Raw genomic sequence first — 13,919 nt, 5'->3', positions numbered from 1 at the left:
GCACCTAGTTGGTCCCCACAGCACAAGCCTCTGGCAGGATCCAGGTGCCTCCAGCTCCCTGGAGAGTTTGTCCAGCTGGGGAGGGATCTGCCTGATTCAGTTCTGGAAAACTTAACTCGAGAGACCCAAACTCCAGGAGCCTGGGGACGTCCCTGAGATGGGGGAGGAGAACGACCCTCTTTGCCCCCCAGTCTATACACCTTAGTAGGTGGGGTGGAAGCAGCAGGACCAGCTGTGGTACCATCAGGAAGGGACAGGAAGGGACCCTCACCCTGTGGGGCAAGGCTGTTGGCTCAGGGACTCCCAGGGAGTGGAGTGGCTGGGCCGCCACACCTCACTCGTGTTTCTCGAACATAACCTCTGGGCCAGCCCATGCTGTGTGCACCCACTCATCCACTCCGCACCCCACCCCAAGCCGTGTGGGGTTGTTATTCCTGCCTGGGGGGAAACCAAGCTCCAGAGAGGTGACATGGCTTGCCCAGGCCACCCGGGGAAGCAGGACTTGAACCTGGTCTGTCATGTTGTTGTGGTCCTGAGACTTCAGGACCTTAGGATTTCATGACTTGGAAGAATAAACATAGTTAAAATGTCCAGATTACTTAAAGCCGTCTACAGGGGCAATGCAATTCCTGTCAGAGCCCCAAAGACCTTCTTCACGGAAATAGAACAAAGAATCCTAAAATTTATGTGGAAGGACAAAAGACCCTGAATAGCGAATGCAATCCTGAGAAAAAAGAACAAAGCTGGAGGCATCACAATCCAGGACTTCAAAATGGATGACAAAGCCATAGTGATCAAAACAGCATGGTACTGGCACAAAAACAGGCACAGGGATCAATGGAACAGAACTGAAAACCCAGAAATGAAACTGCCCATCTACAGACAGCTAATCTTCGACGAAGGAGCCAAGAGCATACAATGGAGAAAAGATAGTCTCTTCAATAAACGGTGTTGGGAAATCTGGGCAGCCACGTGCAAAAGAGTGAAAGTAGACCATTATCTTAACACCAGATGCGAAAATTAACTCAAACGGATTAAAAACTTGAATGTAAGACCTGAAACCATAAAACTCCTGGAAGAAAATATACACTGTTTGACATTGGTCTTAGCAGGGTCTTTCCAAACGCGGTACCTACTCAGGCAAGGGGAACAAAAGAAAAAAAAGGGTTACCAGCGGAAGGGGGTCTGGGCTGGGTAAAAAGAGTAAAGGGCACATACACATGGTGGAGGATAACAATTAGACTGTCGGTGGGGAGCAAGATGGGGTCTACACAGAAATTGACAAATAATAATGTACACCTGAAATTTCACGATGTTCTACACCATTATGACCTTAATAAATAATTTTAAAAAACCAAGATTTCATGACTTGAAGTTTGTCGGTTATCTATTGCCGAGAAGCAAACAGCCCCCGATGAGGCTCTTCAAAGCCCCCCAGAGTGGGTCTGCTCACGATCCTGAAGTTTGGGTCGGGCTGGCCAGGGACTGCTCAGCTCCGCTGCCGGCGCGGTCGGTGGAGGGGGCTCTACCGGCCTCCCCTGTGTGTCTGGTGCTCCAGCGGGGGTGGCTTGACAGTGGGGGCAGGCTGGGCCTCTCTCCTCCCTCCGTGGGCTCCAGGCCTTCTCCCTCTGGTGGCCTCTCTCTAGCAGGAGAATCCGATTTCCTTACACAGCCGTGGGCTCTCGAGCTGGAGGAAATGGGTGCTGAAGGCCTCTTAAGGCCCACGCCTGGCCTCTCCCAGTCGCTTCCACCTCATCCTGCGGGTCAAAGCAGGTCACACGCAGGCAGCCCAGCTTCCAGGGGAGGGCAGATCGCCGGCCCTTGGAGCGGTCCGTTGCCTGCTGACAGACTCCTGTGTGACCAGGGGTGGGAGGGTCGATGGTGGTCCCTGAGAATGGGGGACCCAGGCACTTCCAGGGCCCGCTGCTGTGGGAGTAGAAGGACGGGCTGGCCCTTGCCAGGCCGCGGGACGAAAGGCCTCAGAGCCCGCTCTCTTCAGGCCTCGGGTCTTTCCCTCCCTAGGCCCCAGCGGCCCTGCTCCCGCCCCCAGGGGTGTGTTTGCCGAGCCTGCGTGGGGAATGAGGCCAGGCCTGCTCATCCTGTTGGTGACAACTATGGGCCCTGCCTCGGTCTTGCTGGGGGTGCCACGCTGGCAGACAGCAATGCTGTGGCCGCTGCCCTCCACCCGCCCTGCCCTGAGCCTCCCTAATGACAAGAAGCTTCCTCGCAGCAGCTCCACCCCAGCTGGCCCCAACCTCGCAGGATCTGAGGAAATGTCTCCCCAGACAATGATGTTCACGGTCGGCGGGGACGAGACCAGCCGGATCCCTCCCCCGCCTTCACCCCCAAGACCTCAGGAACGTCCACGGGCCGCCCAGCACGGGCTCTGGAGTTCCATCCCGGCTCTGCCGCTTCTCAGCTGTAGGATCTTGGGAAAGGGACTTAACCTCTCTGTGCCTCAGTTTCCTCATCGAAAAATGGGAAGAAGAGAGGCGCGAAGGTGATGACTCTGCACAGGGCCTGCTCTGGTGCTTTACCTCTAGCAGTTCATTTGTTCCTCCCAACAACCCGATGGAGGAGGGTTGTGTTATGTCTCACTTTACAGATCAGGAGAGGAAGGCACAGAGAGGTCACCAACTTGCCTGAGGTCACACAGTTAGTCGGTGAATTGGGATTCGGGCCCAGGCAGCTGAGTCTGCCCTGTGAGCGGCTCTGCCCACTGCACTGGCTGGTGTGTGGATCCGTGGAAACGGCTGGAAGGTGGCGCCCGGGGTCAGCGGGGTGTGTTGGCCGCCATCATTACTGTTGTTGCCATCATAATCCCGGAGCCCTTGTTCCGTCCTCACCCCCCCCCCCCGTGCCTGCCGTCATCACCTAATTCCTTCTTTTCTCTGTTACAGTAAAACACACACAACACAAAATTCACCACGCGCAGTTCTGTGGCACTGGGCACATGCACGTCGTCGGGCCAGCACCACCACCGTCGTCTCCAGAACTTTCCTCATCTTCCCCAACTGAAACTGTACCCCCTAACAGCCCCCTGTCCCCTCCCCCGCCCCAAGCACTGCCGTCCTACTTTCCGGCTCTCTGAATTCCGCTCCTCTGGGTGCCTCACGCAAGTGGAACCGTCCAGTACTTGGGCGTTTGTGACTGGCTTGTCTCACTTGGTATGTCCTCAAGGTTCATCTCTGTTGTACCATGTGTCCTAGTTTCCTTCCTTTTTCAGGCTGAATAATATTCCACTGTGTGTATAGACCACATTTTGCTTCTCCCTCATTCGTGGATGGACACTGGGTTGCTTCCACCTTTGGCTGCTGTGCGTAACACTGCTGCGAACATGGGTACAAATCTCTGTTCAAGCCTCTGCTTTCCCTTCTTTGGGGTATAAATCCAGAAGTGGGATTGCTGGATAGACGGTCGTTCTGCTTAATTTTTGGGGGAAACGCTCTACTGTTTTCCGCGCTGGCTGTACCATTCCACATCCCACCAGCAGGGCCCAGGGGTCCCGACTCCAGCCCCAGGGAATGCTGGGTGCCGGCGGGGGGGCCGGGTCAGGAGCTGGCCGAGGTGGTCCAACAGCTCCGGAGTGAGGGGCATGTGGGGTGGGGCAGCGGTGCGGGCAATCCTGGCAGGCGCCAGAGAGCCTGGCCCACCAGCGTCCCCACCCATGGACACTGTGTCCTGGACTCTGTCCCCTGGCTCTGACTTTTCCCAACTCTGCTCTAGCCCTGCCACCAGGCCAGGCTGCCCCAGGGCAGGCAGAGTGAGAGGAACCAGTGCGGGGGACACTGGCTGGCTTAAGGGCATGGGAGGGACCCCAGTGGAGGAGGGTCCCTGCTCTGCCATCCCCTCATCCTGCCACCCTCTTCCCCAGCCTCAGTTACCTCCTCCCCTGCCAGGGGTGACACCCCTTGTGGGAACAAGTCCTGAAAATTGACCTTGTGACCCGGGAGAGGCCATGCTCCTTTGAGGAATTCTCAAGGCCAAGCCCGTCACTGTGCAGGCGACTCTTAGTGAGTCAAGGGGTGTGGGCCGTTCTAGAACCCTGCCCCCCAGCTCCCTCTCTGGCCCTCTCCACACCCTGCCCGAGCTGCCAGCCTCCTCCCAGGAGGTGTGGGGCCAGCAGGCCCCAAAAGTCTAGGCTCTCCCAGGCTGAAGGTGGGTGCTCTGCCCTCCAAGAAAAGGTGCCAGAAGCAGGACATCTCTTCTGCACAGGCCGCAGTGCTGCCGGGGCCTCCTCGAGTCCCAGGCCCCAACCTCTGAGCCTCGGTCCTGGCCGGCCCCAGGAGTCAAACGTTCTGAAGGTGGCAGTGCAGAGCCCGGGCAGGTGGTCTGGGTGTCAGGGCCTCAGGGCCACACGGTGCCATGGGCTGAAAGCAGTGGCTACAGGGTCTTATCCTAGCAGCTTCCTACAGCCCTGGGCCGGCCCGGCCTCTGTCTGAGCCATTTCCTCACTGGTGTAAGGGTGGCAGGCTGGAACTCAATGGCCTTCAAAGACCCTCCCAGCTAGCAGACTCCACGACCCTAAACCCCCAGTAGGGGAGAAGTCACTAAGGGTGACTCTGAGTGGCAGTAGACACAATTCTTATTCTCATTTTGCAAATGAGGAAACTGAGGCACAGAGAGGTTAAATGGCCCAAATCCTGAACAATAGCAGAATTCAAACCCTGCCTTCTTCATCTGTCTTCTTACCCACCATCTTGTACCATGAACTTGTTTTAAACCAGAACTTTTTTGAGCACCCAAGCCTTTCCAAGGCCAGATGCCCGGACTTTATGTAGCAGCTCGCAGGAAGCACACGGCAGCGGCCAGAGACCTCACCGCAAAGCCGGCTGGTTGGGGTGTGTCTGTGCTGGTCAGGCCGTGTCTGGAGGAGGGCAGGGGCATGGGACAGTGGCTGGGATGGAAAGGCCTGGAAACCCTGTCATAGGAGGAGCCGCTGAAGAAACTGGGAGGAGAAGCAGTGGAGGGACACTCAACACGTTTCTGAAGGACCATGGTGCTGATGAAGAAACGGATGTGCTCTGACAGGTTTCAGGCAGTGAGATCTAGGATTTCTTTCCTTCTTTTTTTTTTTGAGGAAGGTTAGCCCTGACCTAACATCTGCCGCCAATCCTCCTCTTTTTGCTGAGGAAGACTGGCCCTGAGCTAACATCCGTGCCCATCTTCCTCACTTTATATGCGGGACGCCTACCATAGCATGGCTTATCAAGCAGTGCCGTGTCTGCACCAGGGATCTGAACCAGGGAACCCGGGGCCGCTGAAGCGGAATGTGTGCACTTAACGGTTGTGCCACTGGGCCAGCCCCAGATCTAGGATTTCTAACAGCCAGAGCTGTCCCACAATAAAAAGAGTTGCCGTGGGAGAGAGTGAGTGCCGCGTCAAAAGAGGCATGTAAGCAGAGCTGCATGGACCGGAGGGCTGGAGGAGATGACTGTGAGGCCCTGCCCAGTTTGCAGGTGTGAGATTCAGTGGAGCCCCACTTGGGCAATCCCGACAGCCTCAGCGTGGGTTAAAGGTCAACGGCTGAGCCTTCTGCTGCCAGCTCAGCCCCCAGGCGGAGAGCTGGTCCTGTGGCCTTTCTCTGTGGCTGACCCCATATTTCGTGGGTGAATTTCTCTCCTCTGCCAGTTCCACCCATCAGCCTGGCTCCAGCTGGACCCCACTGATGGGCCCATGGGCTGAAGCTGCTGGAGGATGGGCAGGCCATGAGCCAACATCTCTGGGCTTGTGCCCTCAGCTCCATCGATGGCATTTCGAGGCACCTTTGCCAAAGCAGCTGCTGGCAGTATGGACAAGAGCAGGGGGCTGGAGCCAGGAGATGGGACTCTGGGTGGCCATGCCCAGCCACGCCCTCCCTGTGGTGGCCCTGTGGAATGTTGTCATCTGAGTTTGTGGGGAGTGCCCAACAGGGCTTTGTGGAGGCAAGAGGTGTGTCCTGTGTGTGTGCGTATGGGGTGTATCTGTATGTTTGTGGGTGCAAGGCTTGCTGTGCATGTGTGAGTGTGCGCGCGTGTGTGAGACACTAGGGTTGTAGTCCCCCAGTGAGTGAGTGTGCGGCAGATGGGGGCGCCCTGCATGTGCCAGGTGTGCATGCAGCACCCGGATGTAGGGTGCCTATTATTTCTAGCAAGTGACCACGGTGTGACTCAGCCGTGGCCCTCCGGGCTCCAGCCCCAGCCTCACTCCAGCAGGCTACCCTCCTGGGCTGGCCGTGGGCTGCCGCTGGTGCCTCTTCCTCAGCCTCCACCTGGTGACTCGGTCCACCTCTTGGCATCTGTGGCATCCTTGGAGCTTATGGCGGTCCTCAGGCTGAATGACTCCCTCCGGGTCCCCCACATGCTTTCTGGCTGTGACTGGTCCTTTCCTCCCGCATTCTCAGCTTTTTCCCTCTCGTGCTCTTTCTTCAATCTGCCTCAACCTTCAAGGCCTGCCTGAGATGCTGCCTCCACTTTCCCAGCCCCCCAGGTGGACGGTGCAGCTGCCTCCCTGTGTCTTCTGTCTCGTCCCCTGCCCCCACTGTCCTGAGGTCTCCTGGAGGCAAGGACAAATCTAATTCACCTCTCTCTTCACTGCTGCCTGGAGCCCAGGGCCTGGCACACAGTAGGTGCTCAATCAATGAATAGATACGACCTGGCCTCACCACGTGCTCGCCCTCCTCACTCTCTGTGGGGTCAGCCTCGGGGGGTCAGAGGTCTGGGAGGGGACCTGGCCCCTGGTGGCTGGAGCACTGGCCCTGGAGTCCAAGTTCTGGCTCTGCCTCTCAGCCATCCAGGGGGCTCGGTCAGTCTCTTCTTGCTGTGCCTCAGTTTCCCCAGCTGGGGGTCGGGCATGGGAGGCTTGTAGGGGCTGCGTGGGGAAGGCAGAGGTGGAGAGGAAGAGCAGGCTCCTGAGTTCCTGGGAGCGGTTGCCAGGGCCCAGCTAAGTGTGCAGTTCACGGTGCGAAAGGCAGTTTGCATCCTGGTCACGTCCATTTACAACCACACAGCAGCCCTGGCCCTTGTGGGAGGGCTTTTCCCATCCAGAGGCCTTCCCCTGCCCGAAGCCTGGCGCTTCTCTCTCTAGGGTCCCACCAGCCCTCACTGCCCCCTACAGAAGACACTTACGGATAAGCGGTATCCCCCAGGCACACACACAGAGGCCAACACACGGGGTTTCCTTCCTATGCAACAGCATGTACTGGGCAGCCACTATGTGCCCAGCTGGGCCAGGTGCTGGGGGCCTGGCAGTGCGAGCAGACGCGGAGGCCTGCCCTGGCAGCCTTATGTTTGGTCAGGAAACAGGCAAAAGAACAAGAGACACGGGAAACTACCTCCCCTGCTAGAAGGTGACAAGTACCACGGGGAAAGAGGAGGCAAAGGGATCTGGGGGGCTATGCCTAAATGGGTGCTGGGGGGCCTGCTTTTGTGCTGAGCCTGGGAGGAGGAGGAGCCGTGTGGGTCCCCCTGGGGGAAGAGGGCTCCAGACAGAGGCAACAGCCAGCGTGAAGGGGGCAGATGAGCATGGCCATGGAGCGTGGAGGGAGGGGGCCAGCCCAGGAGGGACCCTGTGGCTCCAGAAAGCCTCTGGCCTCACTCTGGGGGAAATGGGAGCCATAGCAAGATTTGAGCAGAGGAGGGAGGTGATCTGACTTGTGTTTTCCAGAATCACACCGACTGCTCTATGGGGCAGGAGTGGAAGCAGGAACACTAGTGGGGACGCTACGTCTGGTCCTGAACCCTTTGAGAATCCAATAACGGCATGGACCCCCTTGCAGAGAAATGCACACGTGTACACGCGCACATCCACACACAGAGGGGCAATCGCACACGTTAGCACACATATGCACATACATATATCACACCCCCGTTTACACACGTGTGTGCTCACTAATGCATGCTCACAAACACACACACCATGCTGTAGGGAATTCTAGGAGACTCCTGGACCCCCAACCCCCCCAGGTAATGGACCCCTGTCTATTCCATCCTACCTACTCGAGTGTAGACACCGAGGCTTGCAGAGAGAAAGGGACTTGTCCAAGGTCACCCAGGCAGAGAGGGCCTGACCCCAGGACTCGGCCCAGACAGCCGGCCTGGAGCAGCAGGAACCCCCTGCCTGCCGGGCCTCTGTCTCCCAGCACTGGGCCAGGCGCCCGGGAAACCCCTCTCATCCTTGTCCCCAAAGAGCCCACGGGGAAGCCAGCAGGGAGGCCAGGCTACCAGACAGGAAGTGCTCCGTGTCCTCAGGGGACCATGAAGGCGAATTCAGAAGGAGGAAGTCAGAGGAGACTCCGGGAGAGACACTATCTGAGCTGTTCCCTGGAGGCGGGGACTCCGGAGGGAGTCCTTGGAGGACAGAGGCCAGGAGCAGCAAAGGCCTTGAGGTGGGAGCTCTCCAAAGGGGGCGTGAGCAAGGCCTCCGGGGACCAGAAGTCAGGGTGGCCTTCTGGGGGAGGGGACGCCTGGGTTGGGTCTTGAAGGACGAGTAGGAGATTTTCCAGAAAGTCTCTCTGGGTAGGTCTACCTTGGGTACTACTCTACCCACGTGCAGAGATGAGAAAAGTTAGAGAAACTGCAGGCCTTTCAGAGGGCTGCCTGCCGCGTGCTTTCGGAGGGGCTCAGTGTTGAATGGATGTGAATGAATGAATGGACAGATGAATGAATGAGTCCATGTGGGGAGGGTGGGAGAGGATGCCTCGTCCAGCAGGCAAGGAGGAAGGAAGGGGACTGAACATTTGCAGAACGTGTCTGCTCCGGCCCCCAGGCTGCCAGGCGGCCCCCTCACATCCATGCTATAGATGCAGAAGCCACGGCTTTGAGCCAGCTCCCTCTGCCCACGCCCAGCCATGCTCCCTGCCCCCCGGGAGCCTTGGCAGGGCTGGTACTTGGCCTTCTGCCTAGGTCAGGGGACTCCTCACCTGGAGACCCTGGGCCCAGCGTGAGATGACCCAGGGAGGGTGGAATGTGGCTCCCACAGGCCAGGCAGCAGCTGCCGAAAGGGATAACAGACCCAGCAATTGTTCCCGGAGCCCAATCGGCCCAGGTGAAAGGAGGCGGCAGAGCTGTAAGGTGACACCATGTTGGGCTGGCTAATCTTGTATCTGGGCTTCTTTCAGCTCCAGGCTCCCCCAGCCTCCTCTCAGGCAGCAGGGCCCCAGAGGAGGGGCTGGAGAGGGAAGACCGCCTGCCAAGCCCTACCCTCCCCCACATCAGGGCTGATGGCGTGGAGATAGGACACGAAGTGAGCAGAGGATGCAGAGATGCAGACGCCACTGATATCCATGGGACGGCAGGGCAGAGAGTAGACCCATTTGACAGATGAGGAAAGCGAGGTTCAGGGCACTGAAATGACAGGGACACGCAGACGAGCTGGACTAGGATCCACACTAGATGAGACGGGTCATGCGAGTCTTCAGCTTCTCCACCTGCTGGGGACCTACCGTGTGCCAGACCTCCACAAATGTGGGAGGGGAAGAGATTGGGAGGGCAGCCTGTGGGCGGAAGGAGCTGGGGACGGTTTCCCCTTCCGGCCAGCTCTCTCAGACATGGGCTCCTGGGCTTGGGGGCCTGAGCTGGGAGGGTGGAGAGGTGGGGCCTGGTGTGCCCACCTCTGCCAGGGGCCAATTGTGTGTGACTGAGCGAGTCACTTGCCATCTCCATCGGGCTGGGAGGGCAGGTACCTGCCACACACAGCCCCCAGCCCACTGCAGGAGCGCATCGGGCAGACAGAGGCCGCTTTGGTATGGCCCAACCAAGGCTGACACCCCTGAGGCCTCGCAAGAAGCTTGGGAGGACAAAGATCTGAGCAGGGGAGCATGAGTGAGCAGGCCCCCCAGAGCCCTCCTGACCCAGCCAGCTCTGGGCACGGCGGGTGAGCTCACTCCTGTCCCTCCACATAATTGCCCCAGGGGCACCTGCCTCCAGGTCCCTCTGCCTGCATGGGCCGCAGGTGGGTGGGGTGCCTAGTGACATGCAGGTCCAGCCTCCTACAGTGGAGCCTTTGGGACACAGCTTTCCCGGAGTGGCCATCTTCCGACAGGTCCAAGTCAGCAACCACTGGTTTTTAACGCCAGGTAATATGCACACAGACGGCACTAATTCATTCATCTGTTTTCCCGGCAGACATTTATTGAGTGTCTCCTGTGTGCCCAGCCCTGTACCCAGTGCTCAGGAGACAGTGGCCCTGCAATCATGGCGCCAGCTAAGTCAGAGTGGATGGCAGGCCCCGAGGAGGGCACCTTATGGGCAGTGACCCATTTCACCCTGCAGCAGCCTTTGGAGGGATGGACGCTTCCTTATTCCCATTTCACAGACGAGAAAACAGAAAGTTAAGCTGCTTGCACAGAAACCCAGACTGAAGCCAGACCTCTCTGGTTCCTGCCCCCAGGCACCAGCGCACTGCGGCACCCTCCCCACAAGCCCTTACCTCTCACTAGCCCGTCCCTCCCGTGCGCGGGGCCTAGGGGCTCCAGGACAGGAGCAAGGCCACTTTGTACCTTATTAACAAAACCAAACGGAGTCAAGCCATAGGGGTGATGAACTGGTGTTTAGGTCAGAGCAAAATGGCTTCACATGAAAGGAGCTGCATCAAAAAAAATGCCGTGAGGGTAAAATCCTTACTTTTAGAGGAAAACTGGGAGGCCGGGGCTGAAGTCCACCTTCCACTGGACATCCTTGAGTGATTTTCAAATTTGCACTGTCTAGGGCTATTATCTATTCCCCCAAGTCAACTAAAAAGTTCAAAGGACAAAAAGGCCTATTTGTGGCTCAGGCCTTGATCGGGACCTGGTAGGCTCGTGGTCTCGGGGGGAGCCAGAGCTGGTCAGGGGTACAGAGCGCACACCAAGTGACAGGGGGCTATGGCCTGCCCACTATGTGCACGCTGGCGGGGAGAGTGGAGAGGAAGAAAGCCCAGGTCTGAGTCCCGGCTGCAGGGCTTCCCAGGCCTGTGTCCCTGGGCCCCTTTGCTGGGAGCAGTGAAAACTGAAGGGCGTGATATTCTGTGCCCAGCCTGGTGCGCGGGGGCCGGGCGATGCCCAGAACAAGGCCACTGGGGAAGCCGGACCTGAAACAGTGCATCTCTCCGGGGCCGAGGGATGCCCGCGCTGCTGCAGGAGGCGGGGCGAGGAAGAGCCGACTCTCCTGGGGCAGTCAGGGGCAAGGAAAGCGTCTCTGAGGTGGCCCTTTCCAGATGGCAGGAGTCCCCAGGCGGAGGCACAGGGAGAGGCACGGAGAGGTGGAGGTGACCCTGCGTGGCCGGATTCAAGGAGAATGACAGAAAACCTGGAGCCGGTGCGTCCCGGGGATGGAACGGGGGTGCAGGGACGTGCTTCACATTCTATGAAATTCACATTGTAGTGTCTGTAAATAAAGCTTTATTGTACAGTCATGCTCACTCCTTCACATAGCGTCTATGGTTGATTTCATGCTACCATGGCGGAGTTGAGCAGCTGAGACAGAGCCTAAAATATTGACTCTCTGGCCCTCACAGAAAATCGTTTGCCCTCCCTTGGTTTAGAGGGAACTTAGGAGAGCAGTGGAGGGGTGAGGCTGGAGAAGGGGACAGGCCAGGTCACCAGGACCTCCTTCTACCTGATGCGGGATCGGTGAGCCAAGGAGTCGAAAGAAAGATTTCTTAGACTCTCAAGATCTGGCAGTAGTGCTCTTTTATTTAGAGAATAGTGTGGAATAGCATGGGGACAGGACCCATGGGCAGGCAGAGCTTCTGCTGCTGCCCCCGCTGGCATGGGGACAGGACCCATGGGCAGGCAGAGCTCCTGCTGCTGCCCCCGCTGGCATGGGGACAGGACCCATGGGCAGGCAGAGCTGGTGTGTGGGGACAAGACCCACGGGCAGTCAGAGCTCCTGCTGCTGCCGCATGGGGACAGGACCCGTGGGCAGTCAGAGCTGGTGCGTGGGGACAGGACCCACGGGCAGTCAGAGCTCCTGCTGCTGCCGCATGGGGACAGGACCCATGGGCAGTCAGAGCTGGTGCGTGGGGACAGGACCCACGGGCAGTCAGAGCTCCTGCTGCTGCCGCATGGGGACAGGACCCATGGGCAGTCAGAGCTGGTGCGTGGGGACAGGACCCACGGGCAGTCAGAGCTCCTGCTGCTGCCCCGAGTTGAGGGTTAGGGCTAATTTTATAAGGCAAGAGTACGTGACTTATTTTTACTGGAGAAAAGAAAAGATGATGTAAAAAGTCATTAAATGATTTCAGTGCAGATGGGGTCTGGTTATTGTGCGGTCATATAACTTTAGATACGAATCTGGCCATATAGATCGGCATGCAGGTGAGGATGTCCTGGGCTTCTCTCCCTGGGGCGGTCCTAATTCATACCATAAAAAAAGTCCACTGGGTCGTATAGTTTGGCATGTAGGCCAGGTCACCTTGGGCTTCTCTAGCTGGGGCAGCCTTAATCCACATCATAACCCCCCCCGAACGCATTTGGCCCCGAAATCTTTTGGGGATAAGGACAACGGTCAGTCTTCTGTAACTACTTCCGGCTGTACAAGGTTGTAGAGCTGTCCCTAAATGGGGCCATAGGTATAGGTAGGAAGTTCAGTGGACCGGAAGGCTGCACCCGTGGAGTCCAAGCCTGACAAGGTGTACAGATCCTCTGGAGACGAGAGAATCATTTGACGAGAGGTGGTCCAGGAGGTGAAATTTTGTTGACATGCGGAAGACAAACAATGAAACAGACAACAAATTATAATAAGAAATACAAGCAGTATGACTAACCCAATGAATAAGGTTTTGATAGCAGTCCAGAAACCTGGTCCTGACCAGGAGTTCAACCAGTCATTTAGAGATAAGGGAGGGTCAGACATGGACTTAATTTGGTGGCTCATATCAGACAGGAAGCCGGAGATATTTTGATGGTAGTCAGGAATATAGACACAACATTCAGTTTTTATAATGGCACAGGTGCCCCCCTGTGCTGCTGTCAAGACATCCAGGGCCATTCGGTTTTGGAGGACTGCCTTACGCATTTGGGATACTTCTAAATTGAGCAGCGAAAGGCTATGTTGTGTATCATTTAATGCCTTCATAGTAAATTTGTTTAGGACTTCCATGGGCCAGATGACACTTTCGATTCCTAACTGGGGAAGGAAAATTGAGGCAACATGGTCATACCAGTGGAAGACAGAGCGGGTCCAGCGCTGTTGCAGGTTGGGTAGGTTAGCAGGAGGAGATATAGTAAATGCAGTTCTACCTTGCATCCAGACAAAGCCTAGGGTGCATCGTCCAATCCATCCAGGTGGCAGCCAAGGCCATAAGTTGGAGCCACATAGCCACTGAGTGCCATTAGGGGCTAACCAACGTGTGCTTGGTCGTCTATCCCAGTCAGTCCCAAACCAATCAGTATTTTTTTAAGCTTATGATATGAGAACACATATGACGGGGAATCTGTCCCATAGGTCGGGTGCTATTAGGCCACGTATCACAGGTGTGATTGGTTTGTTCCCAACATTTAGTGGCCTTTTGACTGAGTTGACCACTAGTAGGAGTGAGCCAAATATATTCGTCCCAAATTTGATATAGTCCATCCTGTGTGTATCGATAAGCTGGGGACTTTACCTTTGGAACTTGTTGTTCATGATCCACTTGTGACAAGGCAAATCTAGTTAGTATTTGGGCAGTAGTGTTGAAGGAAAAGGTTTGCTTGTGGCCAGGGAGCTCCCAGGTATCAGAGATGGATGGCCACAAGGAAACATTATGATTCGTAACAGATGAATCTTGCAGAAGAGAAGAGCTAGAATCTAATATCCATGAATGTGTACTATACCTTCTACTGAAACATAATTTTTTTCTCTAAAATCACCCTCATTTTTATAAAAGATAGCCAAATTAAGATTAACTGGTCTGCCAATTATTTACATAAGTGCAGCAAGAATACCAATTGATTATACAGGATTTTTAAATCTGCTTTGCTG

This window comes from Equus asinus, chromosome 4, assembly GCF_041296235.1.
Source record: "Equus asinus isolate D_3611 breed Donkey chromosome 4, EquAss-T2T_v2, whole genome shotgun sequence".
Classification (NCBI taxonomy): Eukaryota; Metazoa; Chordata; class Mammalia; order Perissodactyla; family Equidae; genus Equus; species Equus asinus.
This window is presented reverse-complemented; position numbering follows the sequence as displayed.